At 50.3% G+C, this 19,269-nt stretch overlaps 1 protein-coding gene across 44 annotated transcripts in view; it reads left to right on the top strand.

Moving 5' to 3' along the window:
- The window catches only part of ULK4 (unc-51 like kinase 4), a 507,208-nt gene that overhangs the window by 480,473 nt on the left and 7,466 nt on the right, over nt 1-19,269 (top strand). The window lies entirely within an intron of this gene.

Raw genomic sequence — 19,269 nt, 5'->3', positions numbered from 1 at the left:
CTCTCACGTTCGTACCTGACTACTGGAAAAACCATAGCTTTGACTATCTGGACCTTTGTCGGCAAAGTGACAGCTTTTTAATACACTGTCTAGGTTTGTCATAGGTTTCTTCCAAGGAGCAAGCTTGTTTTAATTTTCTGGCTGCAGCAAAAACTACTACTTTTGTCCTTTGGGTCCCATTGTTCTCACCCCTTACTGACAGAAAAACTGAAATAGTTCATCCATCAGAAACCCAAAAGCTAAATTTTGAAAGTATCCCAGTAGCTTTCTGGTTTGAGTTTATATATTAGCCTTCTAAACCAAATATTATTTTTAATCTCTTGCATTTTAAGCTGATTGTCAGCTGCTGTGTAAAGTCTGTGATACTCTTTGGGTGTCTGTTAGCAGAATCCAGTGTTAGATGTGATATCCTAAGTAGAGATGGGCAGATTTTTGCCTGCTGTAAACCCAGAAGGCAAAGTGCTGCCGAGTCAGTTGTTGACTGAGAGCCTATTGATTTGTCTTAGACCCTTGGCCCGTTTCTGCTATAGGCGTGGGCATTACATTGCCAGGAGAGCATCTTTCTTGTCCTTCACATCTGGGATAATGGGCTAAAGTTCATGCTCTTTTTCAGTATGATCATGCACTATGCCATCCAAAAACTTCTCACGGCCTGTCTGTCCTCAGCCTCTTGCAGTGAGAGGCCATGCTTGGCAGGGCAGTTTGCTTTGGAAAGCAGCAGTGAACGGTCCATCAGAAAGCACCTCAGATGTTGGAGAAAGCACATCAGTTCCTAGTACGGGTTCATGCTTCAGCATCAGTCCTTCCAGTGAGTATTCATGGTTGATTTCTTCTAGGATTGACTGGTTTGAGCTCCTTGCAGTCCAAGGGACTCTCAAGAGTCTTCTCCAACACCACAATTCAAAAGCATCAATTCTTCAGCACTCAGCCTTCTTTATGGTCCAGCTCTCACATCCATACATGACTCCTGGAAGAACCATAGTTTAACTATATGGACCTTTGTCAGTGAACTAATGTCTTTGCTTTTTAATACACAGTCTTACTTGTGTACTGCCCCGCATTTCAGTGCATTTTCACAAAAGGAGGGACTTCTGCCATCGCTGCTGCTGATCCTATTAACCTGAAGTCACTTCCTTTCCCGTAATTCTCGTGATTCTCTGCTGCTCACAAAGTCAGGTGCACACTCCTTTGCATGGTGCACGAGGTCTGTCAGAGCTGGCCCCATGCAGTCTCCCCCTCGGCCTCTCAGCACCCCCTCTGTAGACCCCACCATCCATACCCCGACCCGTGCTGGGTCCTGGACTCACCACACCGTTCATGCCACCGTGCCTTGGTTCTGCTGTCCTCTCTATAGGGAGCCACTTTGCTTCCTCTCCAGCTCACAGAGTCTATCTCACCCTTCAAGCTACAGTCAGGAGTCACCTCCACCATGAAGCCTTCTCCACCCACCTCACACCTGCCAAATGCTAATCCCCAGGCATTTGCCTGAGCTGTTCCCAGTGAATCACGGCTTCTTTCTACCTGACTGATCTCACCAGCAAGATCGAATGCACCACCAGCTGGAAAGGGAGTCTGGGAATTGTAGTTCCTGGGTTCCTGCTGACAAGCAAGAGCTTAGAAGGGTATTGATAGTCCAGAGTATGAAGAAATAGCTTGAGTGTGCCACAGCCCTTCCCCACAGGAGCCGTGACCTCGAGGAGGTCGGATAGTCCTGGGCGGCACCCGGTTTGTATCATGTTGCCTCCCGGGCGCTTGGCAAGTCAGCCGTAGCACGTGGTCCAATTACTGGGGCCGCCCCCAGCCCTTCCCAGCGCAAGCCCATCCGTCACTGATACCACTGCCACGAATACCACCAGAAGGGCTTGTTGAGTGAGAGCCAGGGGAAGACGCGGAGCCTAGGAGAGAGGCAGTGTCACCGGAAACCACGCTGTGAGGGCACGCCCCAGGGCCTCCACTTCCCAGCAGGGCGGAAGTACTGGACTTCTGCCTCGGTTTCCCCGTCTGCTACATGGAGGTGATAATCACGCCCTGCTTAGGCTGTGGCCTGATGCAGTGAGTACGCACGTACAACGCGCCTGGTACAGAGTACATGTGCAGTGAGCACGGCAGTCACTGTGGTGACCACCACCGCCATCTTCATCGCCGCCCTCATCCCTGTGTTAACACGCAGCAGGCACTGTACCAGGGCTGGGGCCGCAGGGAGGTTGCGCTAATGGAGAAGGCGAGGGTCAGGGACCCGTCCCGAGCGTTAGACCCACCCGCTCCCCTCCTCGGGCTTCTGCCTGCCCCGAGCTCTGTTTCCTCTGTACAAGGGGAAGAGGTGGTTAAACATGCCCCCAGATTCCTCCTCTGTCGACTGTGGGGCCCGCCACCCCCTCAGCCTGAGGCTCTGAGAGAGGCGGCAGAGGTCCCACTCAGGCTCTCGTGCTTGCGATGTTAACCCCAGCCTTGGCCTCTTGTCAGTGTTGAGTCACCACGTCAAATTAAAGTCACTTTGTACTTTGTAGACATTTTCAATAAGCTAAATTTCTCAGGGAATTCTGTGGCTATATTTATGATCATTGCTATAGGTGTTGGGTACAGATGATTATAAAAGCTAAGAATTCCCTGGGGATTTAATCATTGATTCCAGTCATTTCACTGTGTCTTCCCCTCACATACCTGAAACAGTATACTCAGTAAGCAGTAGCCATGATTTTTCAGTGGTCCTTGCACTCAGGTAATGGGTGTTATTACAAAATTAAGACCAGTTTAAGTATGTGGTTTATAATCGCTGTAACACCAGCAGTAAGGAAGGAAAGCAATTTAAATAGGTTAACTAAAAGCGTGTGTAAATGCGTGGGTGATCACCTAGAACAGCACAAGGTCAGAAGCCTCACAAGTGGCCCGGCTGCTGATGCCCCTGCCCTCGCAGCAGTGCTCCCTGACGCGGAGCCCCCCTCCACGCCCAGGGTGCTTGGTGCTGTGGGTCCCTGGCAGTCAGATGGGGGCCCAGCTTGGGAGACCCTGCTCTCCCATGAACCAGAACGAAGGGGGACCCAAAGGTTCGTCAGGTCTGACCATCACATTTCAAGACTAGGTTGGCAGTGGTGGCCATTCAGACAATTACTCTGACGAGGCTTCTTAACCAGGTAAACACAGCCACAAGCAGTTCAAGGAGCAGGGCTAGCACTTCTCTGGCTGCGGTTACACGGGGGCATGACAAGTTGAGGTCCTCAAAGCATGCTCAGCGTCATATGCTAGGCACTAGTAGCTATGTTACCAGCAAATCACAAAAACCAGGAGCACACTGTGTAAGCGGGGAGGGAGGGTGCTGAGCCTTCTGGAAGGGAGCTCAGAGGTGCACGGGGTCCTGAGGCTCTGCGTGCTGCTTGGGCAGCTGCCCTCCTTCTGTGAGCTGCTTTCTTGGGCTGTAGACAGTGTGTTAAAAAGCAAAGACATCATTTTGCCAATTAACGTTCAGATAGTCAAAGTTATGATATTTCCGGTAGTCATGTACAGATGTGGGAGTTAGACCATAAAGAAGGCAGGGCTCAGAATTGATGCTTTCAAACTCTGGTGCTGGAGAAGGCTCTTGAGAGTCCCTTGGACTGCAAGGAAATCAAACCAGGCAATCCTAAAGGAAATCTAACCTGAATATTCACTGGAAGGACTGATGCTGAAGCTCCAATACTCTGGTCACCTGACGTGAAGAGCCGACACGTTGGCAAAGACCCTGATGCTGGGAAAGATTGAGGGCAGGAAGAGAAGGGGACGACAGAGGATGAGATGGTTGGATGGCATCACCAAGGCAAAGAACATGAGTTTGAGATGGTGAGGGAGAGGGAGGCCTGACGTGTTGCAGTCCATGAGGTCTCGAAGAGTCAGACACAGCTTAGCGACTGAACAACAACAACGAATCAGGGCATTCGCTGCAGTGCCGACCCTCCACGGTGTCTCCAAGTCCTGCCCAGGGACCTTTCCAAGAAGCTCCCAGCAGACGCACTCTGAAGTCTCAGTGAGCAGACTCAAGCCACTGGCTCAGACATGCAGAAACCACCTCCTGTTCTCCAAGGGCTCAGTTAGGAAGGAAGAAAAAACAAAAGATGGGCTGTTTATGATCACACACGCTGCGTTTCATTTTTTTTTTTTTCTTTCCTTTCATGAAGTCACTTGAAGTTGAGTTTTCCCACAAAACTAGGTGCAAAGAATAACCAGACGGGTTCAGGATGGGGAACACATGTATACTTGTGGCAGATTCATTTTGATATATGGCAAAACCAATACAATATTGTAAAGTTAAATAAAATAAAATTTAAAAAAAAAAAAGAATAACCAGACTCAGACTGGATTTTAGTATGATTCTTATCTTTGTCGAGGAATTCGCTGTGTTCTTATGGGTCTTTCCACACCCACTTCAGACTCAAGCACCCTGAAGGCAAAGGACCCTCAACTCAGTCACCTTATGTTACACAGGCTTATAGGACCAAGAACCAAAAGAAGGTTCAGTTCAGTTTAAGAAAACAAGGCTCGCACTCTCTGCCCTCAAGTGCTCCCACGTGTAGCCCTAATAAATATAAGATTCACTGGACCAAACTTTATGAGCAAACATGACTTTGGCTCCAGTGCAGGACTTGCTGATGACTCTCCTTATTCCTATGTTTGGACTCCAGCAAATGTCAGTATCATCCTACGAAGGTTTGAGGCTCTTCCTGGGATGATTTGGTTAAGAGAAAAACTCTGATTTCATGAGACCCAGATCTCTAGCCAGAAGACCAGCTCTCTATCTGGAGATGCTCAGACCCCCAGAGAGCTCTGGCATCTGAGGGGTGAACCGAGACTCTAAAATGTGCCCCCGTCAGTCACAGCTCTGTGCCCTGTTCTCTGCAGAGTGAAACTGCACAAGCAGCTGTCACCCCCAAGCGACCCCAGCTGATCTTATTTTGTTTCTGAATTTTGGACGGAGAAAAACCAGTAGGAAGATAAGCATCATATACACAGCCAGTCACACCGCAGGGCAGAGCAGTGGAGGAGGCCGTGTCGTCTTTTCTCTTCACATCGTTTTGATTCTTGAGCCAGCAGGAAGTCATAGCCCTCTCCTCACCATTTAGTCCCTCTTTCCTTCCTTCCATCAAGTGAAACAGGAACCATTGCTTCCTACTTGATGGTCCCTAACCCCTTTCCTTAGCCTTTCTCAGCCCCTGGCCTTGCCTGGGCAGTGACCCTCCCCAGCCCCCCTCCCTGCTCCCCTCCCCGCGCTCCTCCCCACTCCCCTCCCTGCCCCCCTCCTAAGCTCCCCTCTTCACTCCCCTCCAGTGCAGCCCCCACCCTAACCTTTTGGTATCCCCTGGAGATTTTGACGAGGCTCCACTGTGAGCTCCTCGGATGTGCAGGGAGCGCCTGGCACCTCAGCCTCTGCCAGCTTCTGTGGGTAGTTGGCACCAACAGTGAATAGGGGCATTACAGGATGGAATCGCGGCACCCTTCCCCCAAGACATACAGTCCAGGCCTTGCTGTCTTGGGCCCTAGAGAGACGCAGCTGGATAAAGATGTTGAACATCCCCGGGGAGCAGTGTGAACTGTGCCTCCCGGAAACCTGACCCTCCTAGAGTAAAGGTCTTCAGAGGGGCTGAAGGCACGAGGCAGGGAGAGCTGGGGTGGAGAGAGACAGTGGCCCCAAAGGTGAGAGAGCCTCAGTGTGGAGTAGAAGGAAGATGCCCTGCGGTTTGGGTGGGAAGCCGTGCCCCACACCTGTGTTCCTGCCCTGCTGTGAGTGGGCACTCAGGACCTGGCCCCAGCCGCCCTGCCTCCTTAACCATGGCTGAGGCCACAGCCTCAGGTGCTGCCGAGGCCCTGCCCCCTCTGCTGAAGGTCTGGACAGGCCTTGGAGCTGCACGCGAGTGGGGCCCTCCACTGCTCATCACAGCTCAACCTGCCAGCCGCCCCTGCTCACTGTCCCGTCCGCTTCCCCCACAACTTAGGGCAGGCTCACATGTAGAAATGCAACTTCCCCGAGGCTCGCACGTGAATTTCCGGCCACATCCAGGCTCGGGAACTTCGCTCTCTGAGCTGCACTCACTGCCTCCAAAAAGCCAAGATGAAAACAGTGCCCACCTCAGAGGGTTATTCAAGGATTCAGGAAGATAGCGTATGAAAGACCTTCACAAATGCACCGATCTGTTGTCTCTCTAAAGGAAATTGTTCCACACCGACCTCTGAAGACAATCTCTGGTTCAGTGTGGCATGTCAGTCCATCCGTCAAAACAAGGTCCCAGAAAAGCCCTTCTTTCCCTAGTCATTGGCAAAACGAGTTCAGCCTTGAGGCCATTTCAGGTTCAAATTTCAGTTGATGAAAAGAATATGGAGTGAACATTCTCTTCCAGTCCTGTTTTCCAGTCTCCAAATTCTCCACTCTGGAGGCAGCCAGTGCAGTCACTGTTCTGGCCATCCCTGCAGAGATGCTCTGGAGGGATGTGTTGGCTGTCCACCTTCTCCACTTACTCCGCACACCCGGCCTTTCTTGTCTGCTCCCCCTCGGTTGTTTCATCTTTGCCAGAGGGGGTGGAAATGATATTTTGCCATAGTTTTCATTTGTATTCTGCTTCCTGTAAGTGAGACTAAGCACAGCTTCCTGTCTAGAAGCCATGTAAGTTTGCTTTCTTATGACCTGTGTTTTCATATGCTTTGCCCGTTGTTTAGAAGTTGACCCTATTACTGATTTCTTGGAGCTCTTTATTAGGGAAGGGAGCCCTTTGTGAAAGGTGTCGCAACTATTCTCCCAGTTTACCGGTTTTTACCTTTTGATTCTGTTCATATCAGTGGCTTCCGTGCAGAATTTGATTTTATGTAGTCAAGTTTGTGTCAAGATTGGATAAAAAAGGAGGACAAAGTGCTCTTCAGCTCTGACCTTCCAGGGAGTTTGTCTCGAGCCTTTATTCTTTCTCTGCCCCCTGATCTCCCCTGTCAGCCAAGGGAGGGTGCAGGGATGGGGCTTTGACCTGGGCTGGCCCACAGAAGCAAGGGAAGAGTCCAGAGCTTCGAGCCTTGCCTCAGTCCAGGTGGAGAGTGCGGATGAGAACCTGAAGTGAAGGGCTGGCTCGCGGTCAGGTCCTTGGAACATAGGGATTCCCTGGGGTTGTAGGAAGGGCTTCTTGGGTTCTCTTGGGGTTGGTTAAGCATTCCAAGCCTGCTCCACGTTTATCATCACCAGACATCTGTAGGAATATGAGAGGATGCAGCTAGTCAGTGAGCTGGAATCCACACAGTGTGGTCAGCCACTCGGGGAGGGTCTGCTGTTCACAGATAGCTTTTCTGTCTCACTTTCTCCCCCAGATGCTAAGCCAGGCCCTTGTTACATGTTCTGTCATTGTGGAATCCTGGACTCGGGGGCTGGGAAAGGGGCTGGTTCTAAGTCCTTTCTGCATTGGTGTTGCTTCCTGAATACAGCCATGGCAAAGCCCGCGGCCAACAAGGACAGCTCACTACCCACTTGCTCTGCTCGTAGGCTGGTGACAGAGCGACTGGGTCAGTCTTGGTCCGAGGACACCGCAGAGCCTCTTGTTTCCTGGGCAGATGGCGTCTCCACGGACCCCACCAATGTTACGAACAGTTCTGAGCAGGTCTGCCAGCACTGGGCTCTCTCTGGAGCTTTCCAGCATCTGCTGGATGCGCCAACTTGTCCAAACTAGCAGCCGGAAGCTTTGCTTTCAGTGCCATTCTTGCTTCTTCCCCACCCTTCCTCTCTCCACCCCTTGGCCTTCCCCTTAAAGCCAGTTTCTAATCTTTCTTTGAAAAGAGTATTTCTCCAAAGAAACATCTTTTCCCTCCACTAGACACTCCTGCAGCAAGAGACAATGAACAGGAGGCTTTGATCTTGTAGGCATTCTTTTTAAGTTTGATCTTTTGATCTCATGTTTTGTTTCTGTGTACTTAATGGTTTGCTTCAAAATCGCCTAAATATCAGGTCAAAGAAGACAAATGCTTTTCAAAGGCAGAAACCATTCCTGTGCTTTACTGTCACCCCAGACAAAGTGCTATTAAATTGTCCTTTGCAACCGGTACATTGTCTCTGCCCTGGCAGGAGGTGAAGGGAGGAGAGTCACCAACCTCGTGACTCCAAAGGCCAGATAGCAGATACAGGGCAGGCGGTCTTCTCTGTCACACACTGTCCTAGCAGCCTTCATAGGAAGCAGTAGATGAGTTCTCTTGCAGGCGTTCACCGAGCACCGCATGCTGTGCCGTGGGCCCGTGTCTTTCTCGTGAGGGTCATGGGATGACCTACTTCACCCTACTTAGGCCCATTGGATGTGGGTATGGCCTCCAAGCCAGTTTAGTGGGCAGCGCAGGGCACAGATGTCTCAGGCAGTTCCACACAGAACTATTAGGAGCTTCCCATAAAGAATCTGCCTGCCAATGCAAGTTCGATCCCTAGATTGGGAAGATCCCCTGGAGGAGAGCACGGCAACCCACTCCAGTATTCTTGCCTGGAGAATCCCATGGACAGAGGAGCTGGCAGGCTACAGTCCGTGGGGTCACAAAGAATCAGTCACGACTGGGCAACTAACACTTTCACATACATATGTACAGTTTAGCAAATTGTACAACTTCTGTCTGTGTAGTTTATCATGTCAATCAAGCCTCAGTAAAGCTGTTAAAATTTAATATGTGCAGACAGAATGAAAGTGATAAAGATATAGAAAAAGGATGTAGAAAAGGACTTTAAAAAACAGTTGTAAAAGTCCTATATCAACTAGGTAAAAGTTGCATGTGATAAGATGGTTAAAAAATTAGAAAGATGGTTATTCTACAAACTAAGAATTATTACAATAATTTTTGCAGTTGTCTTAATAATATAAAATGAGTAAATAGGAGACAAAAATGCACTCTCTTCTCAAAGTTTTGTCATTTTTATGGACTTGAATTTCAGTTCTCTAAGGTTTTTAATGACTTCCTCAGAAATATAAACTTTATGTGCCATCTCTTGGTGTATTAAATGGGAACTTGAATAGCCTTTCATTCATAGAATGAGCGAATTTGTTTCTAAGCTCTGAGAACAGCAGGACTGGGCACGGAGTAAATGCACAGTATGTGTTCGCTCCTGCCATGACCAGCTTCAGAGCATTGATTCCTCCACCTCTGTATACTCAGAGACAACAAAAGCTAGAAAAGAGATGATGGAGGGAAGGGAAAGGGTTCAAGATCTGTATTTGCACTTCCTGACTCCCAGGACTCAAGAGCTGACACAAGTGTGGAGCGATTCTTTGGGTTCAGTGGGAAGAGGAGTGGACAGCTTGGGTTGTGGAGCCCTCATGGGCTTGCTCCAAGGTCATGGGCCCTCGGCTGGGTGCAATATGATGAGGACAGTGAGTACCTTACCTGAATGTCCAGCCCCGGCCCTCAAACCCTCTCCTGGTTGGGCTTTGTATCCTCCCCCATCGGACTGCCTCATCCTCACCTCTTTCTCTGACCGCTGCCCCCCGCCCCCCCACACACACTCACATCTTTGCGGAGGTAGTTTTTTGTGTATTACAGATCAGTTTTTCTCTGAATGACCTTCTGGCCTCTGCGTTTGCTAAGAACCTGGTCTCTGATTATTCTGGGCTGCTTACAGTGATGCATGTATGTGTGTTTATTCTAATGTTTATTATATTCCCATGAGTTCAGAAAAGTCTATAGTTTTCACACACAACAGTTCAAACTAGAGGTAGTGTCATCAGGTTAGAAAAACGATGGGCCCCTGAAGAGTCAAGGGATTTCTCTGACACCCTTTCAACTAGAGTTATGTTGAAGAACTTGACTCCACACTTTTATTTATTAAGTCATTTAATGTTACAGGAAACCGTAACAGCTAATGCTTCCCATCTGAATAACTTTAAGAGGCATGGAGATTGTACTATTTAAAGGAATCCTATGAAGATCCAGTAGATAGGTATTCTGTGAAAGAATTTGTCAGAAACTTGCATTTCCTTAAAACAGTCCCAGAATCCCCATCATCTTAACTCATGTTTCATGATCATGAACCAGAGCATCTCATCAAGGTAACAGTGGATCATGCTGCCATTTTTGTCATGGAGTGAAACGGACTGTGGCTTCATAATGGCCTTAAAGTAAGGGAGCTTACATCCTCCTAAAGCTGTCTCATCCAGATATTAGAAGACCGCATTTGCAGAGGACCATCAGTTCCTAGGATTTTCTGCAGAAGGACATGTTGAGTGACATGTAAATTTCCTACAGCCCATGGTCTTTATTCATGAATTTGCATTGAAATTATTAGTTAAGTTAATGGAGGAGGATGGACTTATCCATTTCTAAGTGACACCTTGGAATGATGATCAAGTGATGATACTCTAAATACAGAATAAGAACATCATGCCCATCATAGATTTTTTTTCCGGAATCTCAAACTTTTCCAAAAATCATACAAAACGAATTTCAGAGGAATGTGATCAAGTTTGCTTAACTTAAATTCTCACTCATGTTGGTCTTATGGGTAAAAAAGAACTACCTATGACAGTTGAGGGCCAGCCTGGTCTGATATAAAACCTCTCCCCTGGCTGGATGAGTCAGTGTAACTGGTGAGCAATTTGGTCCAGAGAGCTGCTGAGGGGCTGGCCTCTGTGAGCTGCATACGAGGTCTTGCTCCTGGGCTGGCAGCAGCTACAGGGAAACGCTTTACTTCCTGGAGCCACATTCAGGGATGGTGGCATGTGGGGCATCGAGGATGCTCCCCCGGGGCTGCCTTGCATTAGGAAGCCTTGCAGGGAGGGGCCTGCAGTACAAATGCATCCTGGGTGGGATGCATCCCAGTGATGTCCACAGACCCGGGTACCACAGAAGGAAGGGCATCATGTACTGTGACAAAGGCCCATCCAGGACTCAATTTTGTATGTTTTTTTAAAAAGTGCAGTAACCTCCTGAATTTCCTCAAGCATCCTAGTATAGCATGAGAAGGCAGCATGATCTACCTCAGTCAGGATCCAGAAGCCGGGGTTTCTCAGCCCCAGTGCCGTTGACATTTGAGTCAGATGATTCTTTATGGCAGGGCAGTCCTGTGCACTGCATTCTGGCCTCTACCCATCAGATGCCCTGCAGCCCCCCACCCCCATGGGTAACAACAAAAATGTCTCCCAGCGTTGCCAGATGGCCTCTGGGGGACAGATCACCCCCCACGTAGACACACTGATGTGAAGGAAGGGACAGCGCCAGGGAGCCGGTGAGCCAGTCGCAGCAGCAGCTGTGGGACTCCTGCTGTCCAGCCTTTGGTGATCTTGTAGACAACTCGGCTCACAGCCCCGACCTGGCCCCTTCTTTCTCCCGCAGCGTCTCTTGATGATTGAGGTCAGGGGCTCTGAGTCAGGTAGACAGAGGCTAGCCACCTGGCCTCTTGGACGGGCAGTTTCCTCCTCTGTGGAATGAGAGGCGCCAAAGGACCCCTGTTGCTCTGAGTCCGTCATAGCCGTGCAGGTAAAGGACTTCTCACACCGACTGCTGTCAAGACCTAAAAGTCACGCGGAAGCGGCTGTGTGAAGTATGCGGACTCTCTGCCATTTTGCCACCCGTCGTGTTCACCATTTCAGGATAAGGGACTCTAAGATTAATTTGTTTGGTTTTGTCTTTTTTAAAAAAGCCTTTTATTATAGTTTTAATTTGTATTGGAGCATGGCCGCTTTATGACATTCTGTTGTTTTCTGCTGTATAGCAGAGTGAATCAGCATACATATATCCCCTCTTTTGGGGGTTTCGAGTTCCCTGTGGTATACAGTAGGTTCTCACTAGTGAAGATTCGTTTTTAAAACCTTAGCTGCCCCGCCCCCCACACACACATGAGCACACGCATTCACTCAACACGCCTGGCACACCCTCTTCTCAGAAGGTGCCGAGGCAGCCCCACCCTGCCGCGGGCATCACCATGGCTCTGGGAGAGCGGGCTCTGGAGAGAGTGGTGCAGGGGACCGGGGCACGGGGGCACGTCTGGGGACAGGTGGGGCAGCACTTCATTTACGGGGCAGGAGCGCCTCGCCTCCTCTCCACGGCAAGTTTCCCCTTTCCCCACGTCAGTTTATTTTCCTGCCTCTGCCCAGTGAAAACCTCCTTAGGATACTTCTCCCTCTGAACCAGGGTCCATGAAGCACTTTAAGTCATGAATACCCCTCATCTGAGAGCTCCAAAAGGGTTCCTCTTGGGTGATGCTCTTCGGCTCCCAAGAGGCGTGACCTTGTCCTCGGTGCCCTTAAGCAAAATGGGGACAAACGGGTCCAGCCTGTGTCCAGCTGCCTGCTCCTGAGAACTGCCCCGTGGTCGCTCGCCTGGGTTGGGGGTGGAGTGGTCTCTCGGTCTCAGAGCTCGGGGACCCGACTCCACAAGGCCCTTTCTGTGTCCCCCGTCTGCTCTGCAGAGAAGCGTGGGAGAGTCGGAGGCTTTTCTTGTCCCCCTCCCCCGATTGGAGACTCACGGGGGCACAGGCTCTGACTCCCTGTGAAAGTGCCCAGGGCAGCCCAGAAGGAGGCCACGTGATGAGTGGTCACCCCTCCCTTGAGTCCAGGACCCTAACCCTGTCCTGTCACCAGCCCCAGCTCCCCCAGCTCCACCGGGGGCCCACGAGGATGAGGGCGGCGCCGGCCAGAGGTCATCCTGCCAAAGCCTTTTGTAGCAGAACATCCCGGCTCTTTGATGTTGGCCCAGAAGCCTCTGAGACCCGGCTTCAGTTAATTTTATCGCAAGGCAAGTTGGACGCTTGTCCTGGAAGTTGTTCCTGCACGTACCACCTCCGCCTGGCTCTGTGTGGTCCCTCGGGGTCGCCCAGAGTCGGGAGTGTTTGGGTCAGTGGACTTGTCCTGGGAGCTTTCCAAGCTTTCCCCTCCCACCATGCACACGCACACGCACACGCACACTCCGTCTCACACACGCACACACACACACACACACTCTCCCTTCCTATCACCACTCCGCTGTGTAGAATGGATGCTTTGGGCTCAGCCGACAGCTGGCCTCTCTCTCTAAGGTGGAAATCTAGGAACTTCACCAGTTCTCCCTGCCACCCCCCACTTTGTGGGGCCAGCCTTTCTCAGAAGGCCTCACGGAGAACCACGGTGGTCTGGCCTGCCGGAGGGGAGGGCGAGATCTCAGCGGAGCGGTCATTAGTGGAATGCGTCCAGAGGGACTGTTTGATCACAGCCGTCCGCGAACGTAACAGCCACAGGGGAGTTTTCAGCTGTCCCCCAGTCAGTGTCTGGCCTAAATTTGGACTAATTGGTGCCTGATGGTTTTAATCATATCAGCCAAATGTGCTTTAATTTTCCTTCCCGTTTCATTTTCCTCCCAGTTTTCTCCACCTGAGGAAGTTTCAGCTGCCCCTAATGTGTCCTTAGAGAGTCCCAGAGCAGAAGGGAACATTTGGAGGGCAAGGACACAGGAGAGGAAGTGAAGTGGACTCTTGCTTTGCTCAGGTGTCTCCACAGCTCAGCCTGACTACATCTGCCTTGTTCTGACGCCTGTCGAGGATGCTGCCGGGGTGACGGAGTCCCCCACAAAGCAGGGTGCTCCCTGAGGCCACACTCTTGCTGACTGCAGCTGCTGCTCTGCCCCCAGCCCGAGCGCCGCCCCCCACCTGCCTTCCTGGCTGCCTTGCCCCTCGAGCCCTGAGGCCGTCTGTCCACCTCCACACAAACCCCAACTTGATGCCTCTGGAACTGTTACTCATGGCTGTCCCCAGGGCCTGGGGGGACAAGGTACTCGGCCCAACCCCATGACACTCCCAAGTCTCCTTTTATCCTTGTGAATGCGGTGGGTTCACGGGAGCCAAGGGGTTCCTGCTCAGCACAGCCTGTAACTGTGAGCAGAGCTTACAGCCAGCGTGACCACTGGCCCTCCCCCGTTTGTGACGTGTGTTTTAGGAAAAGGTCAAAGATGTCACGCATTTAGGTGACAGTTTCATCCTGTGTTTAAAAAGTGCTCACTTACCAAAAAAATAAAACGCTCATCTACTAAGTCTGTTCACAAGCTGGGTAGTGATAGTAGTTTACTGATAAACTCAGCGCTCTGAGAATTACTGTGTAGTAATCCATGTTCCCCGTTTTCAGATCTAGCTCTCCAGGCCTGCCCTGTCCTCCTCCTCTTGGAAAAGTCTCTGAATTGCTTTCTTTTTTAAAAAAAGTTTATTCTTTATTTTTACTATTTTTTGGCTGCACTGGGTCTTTGTTGCGACGCGTGGGCTTTCTCTAGCTGCAGCGAGCAGCGGGGGTTACCCTCTGGTTGCATTGCGTGAGCTTCTCATCACGACGGCTTCTCGTGGAGCGTGGGCTCTGGGGCACGTGGGCTTGGCTGCCTCAGTGCACGTGTGATCTTCCTGGACCAGGAACTGAACCCACGTCCTCTGCATTGGCAGGTGCATTCTTAACCACTGGACCGCCAGGGAAGTCCCAAGAATGAATTCTTTTTTCTAAATATTTATTTATGACTGTAGCCTGCCAGGTTCCTCTGGCCATGGGATTCTCTAGGCAAGAATACTGGAGTGGGGTGCCATTTCTTTCTCCAGGGGATCTTCCCAACCCAGGGATTGAACCCAAGTCTCCCACATTGCAGGCAGATTCTTTACCATCTGAACCACCAGGGAAGCCATGAATTGCATTATTTCTGATAGAAATCTCAAGGGCTCTGTTTCTATAGCTTGAAGTCCAAGGTACAGCCTTCCCTCTCATTTCCCTCAAAAGGGTCCGTGGGTCGCTGGTCCCCACCGCCTTCACCTGGACCGTTGTTGCAGCCCCTGCTCAGTAGCTCCCTGCTTCCTGAGGGTCCCTGTTTCTAACAGGTCCCTATTTCTTCTGCCTCCAGGTCCCCACCAGGGTCCTTCCCACCCCGGGACCCGTGTGACTGGTCTTCTTACCCCTTGGCAGAATACGAGCCCCCAGATTCTTGTGTCTGGTTCTTTCTTATTGCTGCGTCCTCAGGCGTTATCTCCTGTATCCTGCCCACCCCGCCACCCCCTGCCTCACTTTCTCCTTTCCCCTTTCCCCTTCTTGATTCTCCTTAACACCCACCACTGTCTCAGAGTATCCTGTCTGCTTTTTTCATTGAAGCGTATTTGATTTACAGTGTTTCAGGTGTACAGCAAAGTGATTCAGTTATATATGTGTGCATGTGTGTTATATATGTGTGCGTGTGTGTATGTGTATATACACACTGATATGCGAAAAGTCAAAGTGTTGGTCGCTCGGTCGTGTCCAACTCTTTGCGACCCTATGGACTGGAGCCTGCCAGGCTTCTCTCTCCCTGGATTCTCCAGGCAAGAATACTTCTCGAGGGGATCTTTCTGACCCAGGAATCGAACCTGGATCTTCCACACTGCAGGCAGATTTTTTTTTTATCATCCGAGCCAGCAACAAAGCCCATGTATATACATACATATGTATTCTTTTCCAGTCTTTTCCGTCACTGGTCGTCACATAGCAGTGAACATAGTTCCCTGTGCTGTGCAGGCCCTTGCTGTTTGTCCGTTATGTGCAACAGTGTGACTCTCTGTTAAATTCCCCATTAACCCCTTCCTGCTCTTTCCCCTTTGGGAAGCATGCGTTTGTATTCTGTGTTTGTGAATCTATTTCTGTTTTATGAGTAAGTTCGTTTGTATCACTTTTTTAGATTCCACACAAGTGATACCATATGATGTTTGCTTACTTCACTCAGTGTGATCAACGAGAGGTCCATCTGTGTTGCGGCAGACAGCGTTGTCTCCTTCCTTTTTACGACGAATGTTCCACTACATGCACCACAGCTTCTTTGCTCATTCGTCTGCTGATGGACATTGAGGTTGCTTCCGTGTCTTGGCTGCTGTGAATAGGGCTGCTGCGAACACTGGGGTGGATATAGGCCCGGGGTGGGATTGCAGGATCAAATGGTAACTCAGTCTTTAGTTTCTGAAGGATTTTCTGTTTAGTCTTTCACTGTGTCTCTCACAGTGGCAGCTCTGCCTTGATGCACACCCAGCTGCATCCCCAGAATCTCACCAGGGCTTTGGCACGTGGCAGGCGTTCAGGACACTGTCCGCCGAGCACAGTCACGCTCATGCTCATTGGACCCGTCACTGCTGCGGGGGCTCCCTGTGTCCTCAGCTCAGGTCGGACTGTGCTTTCTGTTCTGCCCACCTCTCAGCAGACTTGAGGACCTTGGGAGTCAGGTTTATAACACTGGAGGCTTCATGCTTACTGTGGCCCCTTGCTCTTACTCGCTTCTTACGACCCTCGTTCTCACTCCTCGTAACCCAGTCACGGCACGGTTCCTACCTGGTGAGTTTTCTCTCGTGAGGAACTGACTCCCGCCACGTCCCGTGACATCCCAGCGCCCCTGCCTCTGGTACCTGTTCTCCCGGGGTCGTGTGGGCAAAATGGTGTGTCCCGATCCTGTGTCTCACCAGAACTTTCTTTGGGCCAGTCTGTTAATGCCTGTACCCACAAGAAGCCCACAGTCCGGCCTATTTGCCAATTAAACCTGGCTTTTCCTCACTTATTTTGGACCTAGGCTGTTGTAGTTAGTTGAATCGGGTCTAAAAGTTTTCCCAAACCAGCTGTATTGCATTCAGCATTTTAAACTTACTGGATTTAATGGCCAGAAACTGATGTAATTATGACCAGTTTCCCAGCAATAAGGGCATTTTTACTGCCCTGGAGAGAGCTGAGAGAATTGGCTGGCCCACAACAAAGGGGGGTAGGTATGGATAATTTTCTTCGAGAAAACAGCCATGTCTTAAGGGGTGAAAAAGAAAAACATTCACGTCCTCAGCCTACCATCCTCACGGACTCTGGGCTTAGCAGGAGCCCACAGGTCCAGAGAGGAGCCTGGAGGGGAGAATGGAGGTGTCGGGCCAGGTTGGGGAGCCTACGGATCCCAGAGGAGGGTGCCCTCGACTTCCCTGAGATCATCCCGATGACTAAGCGCCATTCAGAAGGAGCCTCGCTTGCTTGTGTTGAGGAACATGACGTCACATTTCTGAGCAAACTCCAGAAAAGACACAGAGGCCACGAGGCAGCCGGAGGCCGCGTGTGAGAATCACTCCCTTGCGCTCCAGGTGCCCTCAGCGTCTCATGGAAGACACGGGGCACACAGGGGCCCGGGAACGGAGCAGCGAGTGTTCCCGTAGTCTCGCTTTAAACGTGGATGTGCAGGGCAGGTCAAGAAACTTCTGGAGCGATCCAGAATGAGTGTGCAACAGCAGGTGGAAAGCGGGGAGGGACGGCCAGACCGCACCACATTGACCCAGGGGCTCCTCGCAGATTCCGTCCCAGCGTCTGAAGGCCAGCGGGTAGCATGTCTCGATGTGCAAGGGGTGGACAGACATAGCTTTAAAGTAACTTAAAAACCTTCGCACTCCAAGAGGAGACAAAGTGTATGTTAAAAGTGCAAAATAAAGGGGCCGATGAAGAGGTTTATGTTTGAAACGGAAGCCCTCTGAAGTAGAGTTGTCAGTTTCCTACTTGTTTGGGCCCGTGCCTGTGAGATCTGAAGGCCGCGGAATTAGAATAACCCTCCCGTGTGTGCAGAGCACCTGGGCCGCGCGCGCTCCTCGGCGCCGTCTGCTGGGTTTTTTCTGGTCTGTCTGGGTTGCCTGGGCCTGTCTAGAGGAACTCACGAATAAGAAAATAAGGTTAACTTGGCTTCCCTTTGCCACACACATTCAGTCCCAGTGGAGAGACAGACATGCATTATTTCCCACTGGTAACAGAGGCCCGCGGCCTGCCCGTACCTGCGTCCTGGCGGCCACGGAGCTGCACACCTGAAACCACATCCAGGCAGGGAAGCCGCGCCCGAGCTTTTATGAGCTGCACGAGGGCGATGCTGTGAGTCAGGTCCACGAGCGTCAGTTCACACTGTATCACCAGGATGCAGCATGAAGTACGTTCTGACTTCCACGTTTTAAGGAAGGTTGTCAGCAGGCCGGGCTTTGTCACCTGGTGGCCACTCGGCCCAGGTGAGCCACTGTCCCCTCAGCTGCCCCCGCACACTGAGGAGGTTACCACTTCAGGCTCCTGCTGTTACCCAGGGCCAGAGATGGCTTCTTGTGTTGGTTTGCATTTGGGAAGCTGAAATCCAGAAAGGAAGCCAACACAAACTCTGTCCTGGAGGGTGAGTGTGCTAAGAAAAGAAGGGAAAAAAAAGCCCCTACCTTACAATTTGTGAGCCTGGTGGGGAACATGAGGGATGATTCTGTGGGATACAAGCCTCTCCTTTTGGTGTTTTGGTTACACCAAGTGATTCCTGAATGCTCTCTGACACAACTCATGTTCCAGGGACTGTAGCAGAAGGTTGAATAAAGTAGGGTGTTTACCCAGAGTCCATCATCTGCTTGTTTATATACTCTCAATTAAACTGATGTGGGGAATTGTCTTTCCAAGTTGATCTTCATTCTAAACTCAGATTCACAACTTTTTTATGATCTTTCCCTTTAAGACCCTATGTTTTGAATGGATGCCTGTCTGCCAGGTGAACTGCACATATTTAGTACATTCATGTCTCCACTTTGATGGATTTTAGCCGTCCAGCTACCAGTCAGACATCTTAGCAGCAGGAGAAATGTGAGGCAGGCATCCTTTGTTTGCAGGAAATGAACACCAGCCATTTGATGTTTCCAAATAAAATCTACTCTCTGCCATAGACAATTATTGCAAAATAAAATTGTTTCCTTGTCTTGGCTAATGGGCATTAACCGACTTCTAATGAAAATACTAACTGCAGGAGGAAGGCACTGTCTTGACACTCTTTGCAGTGTCTTCTTGCGTTACTCATTTCTTAAAGTCACTGCATTGCTCGCTCCTGACTGCAGTGATCAGACCCACGAGAAGTTGTCTAGCAGCTGCTCAGCCATGAATTCAGCATCTCTGTGGACAAGTATCACTTTCCCACCTGCCTTACTGAGTATGGGTCTCAGTGTGCCCAGAACGTCCCCTGCTAAGGTGGCTCGGAAGAGAACGAGGTGGGATGACCTCTAAGCAGACTCACAATTCACTTTTAACAAAGTTTAAGTACTGAGAACATACAAGGTTAAAGGCCACACTGCCTGATAAAGGCAGTGGAATGTTTTAAAAGAAGGTTGGTGCCCATCGTAATGGGCCTTCCCTGATAGGTCATCATAATTTATAACCTGTGGTGGCCAAAGAGAAAACCAAGCTCTTGGAGAAAGGAATCACTCATTTCTAGGCCACTTAAAATCCTAATATTTATTACAAATTAATTTAGCAAGACAAATTAAAATTATCTTTTCAAAAAGTATCCAGACTTATCTTTACTATCATCTCATTCTAAGAA

Source organism: Bos grunniens, chromosome 22, assembly GCF_055505025.1.
Source record: "Bos grunniens cultivar Pamir isolate PY7600 chromosome 22, Bosgru_T2T1.0, whole genome shotgun sequence".
Taxonomy (NCBI): Eukaryota; Metazoa; Chordata; class Mammalia; order Artiodactyla; family Bovidae; genus Bos; species Bos grunniens.
Note: the sequence above shows the minus strand (reverse complement) of the source record. Positions and strands in the feature narration are given on the sequence as shown.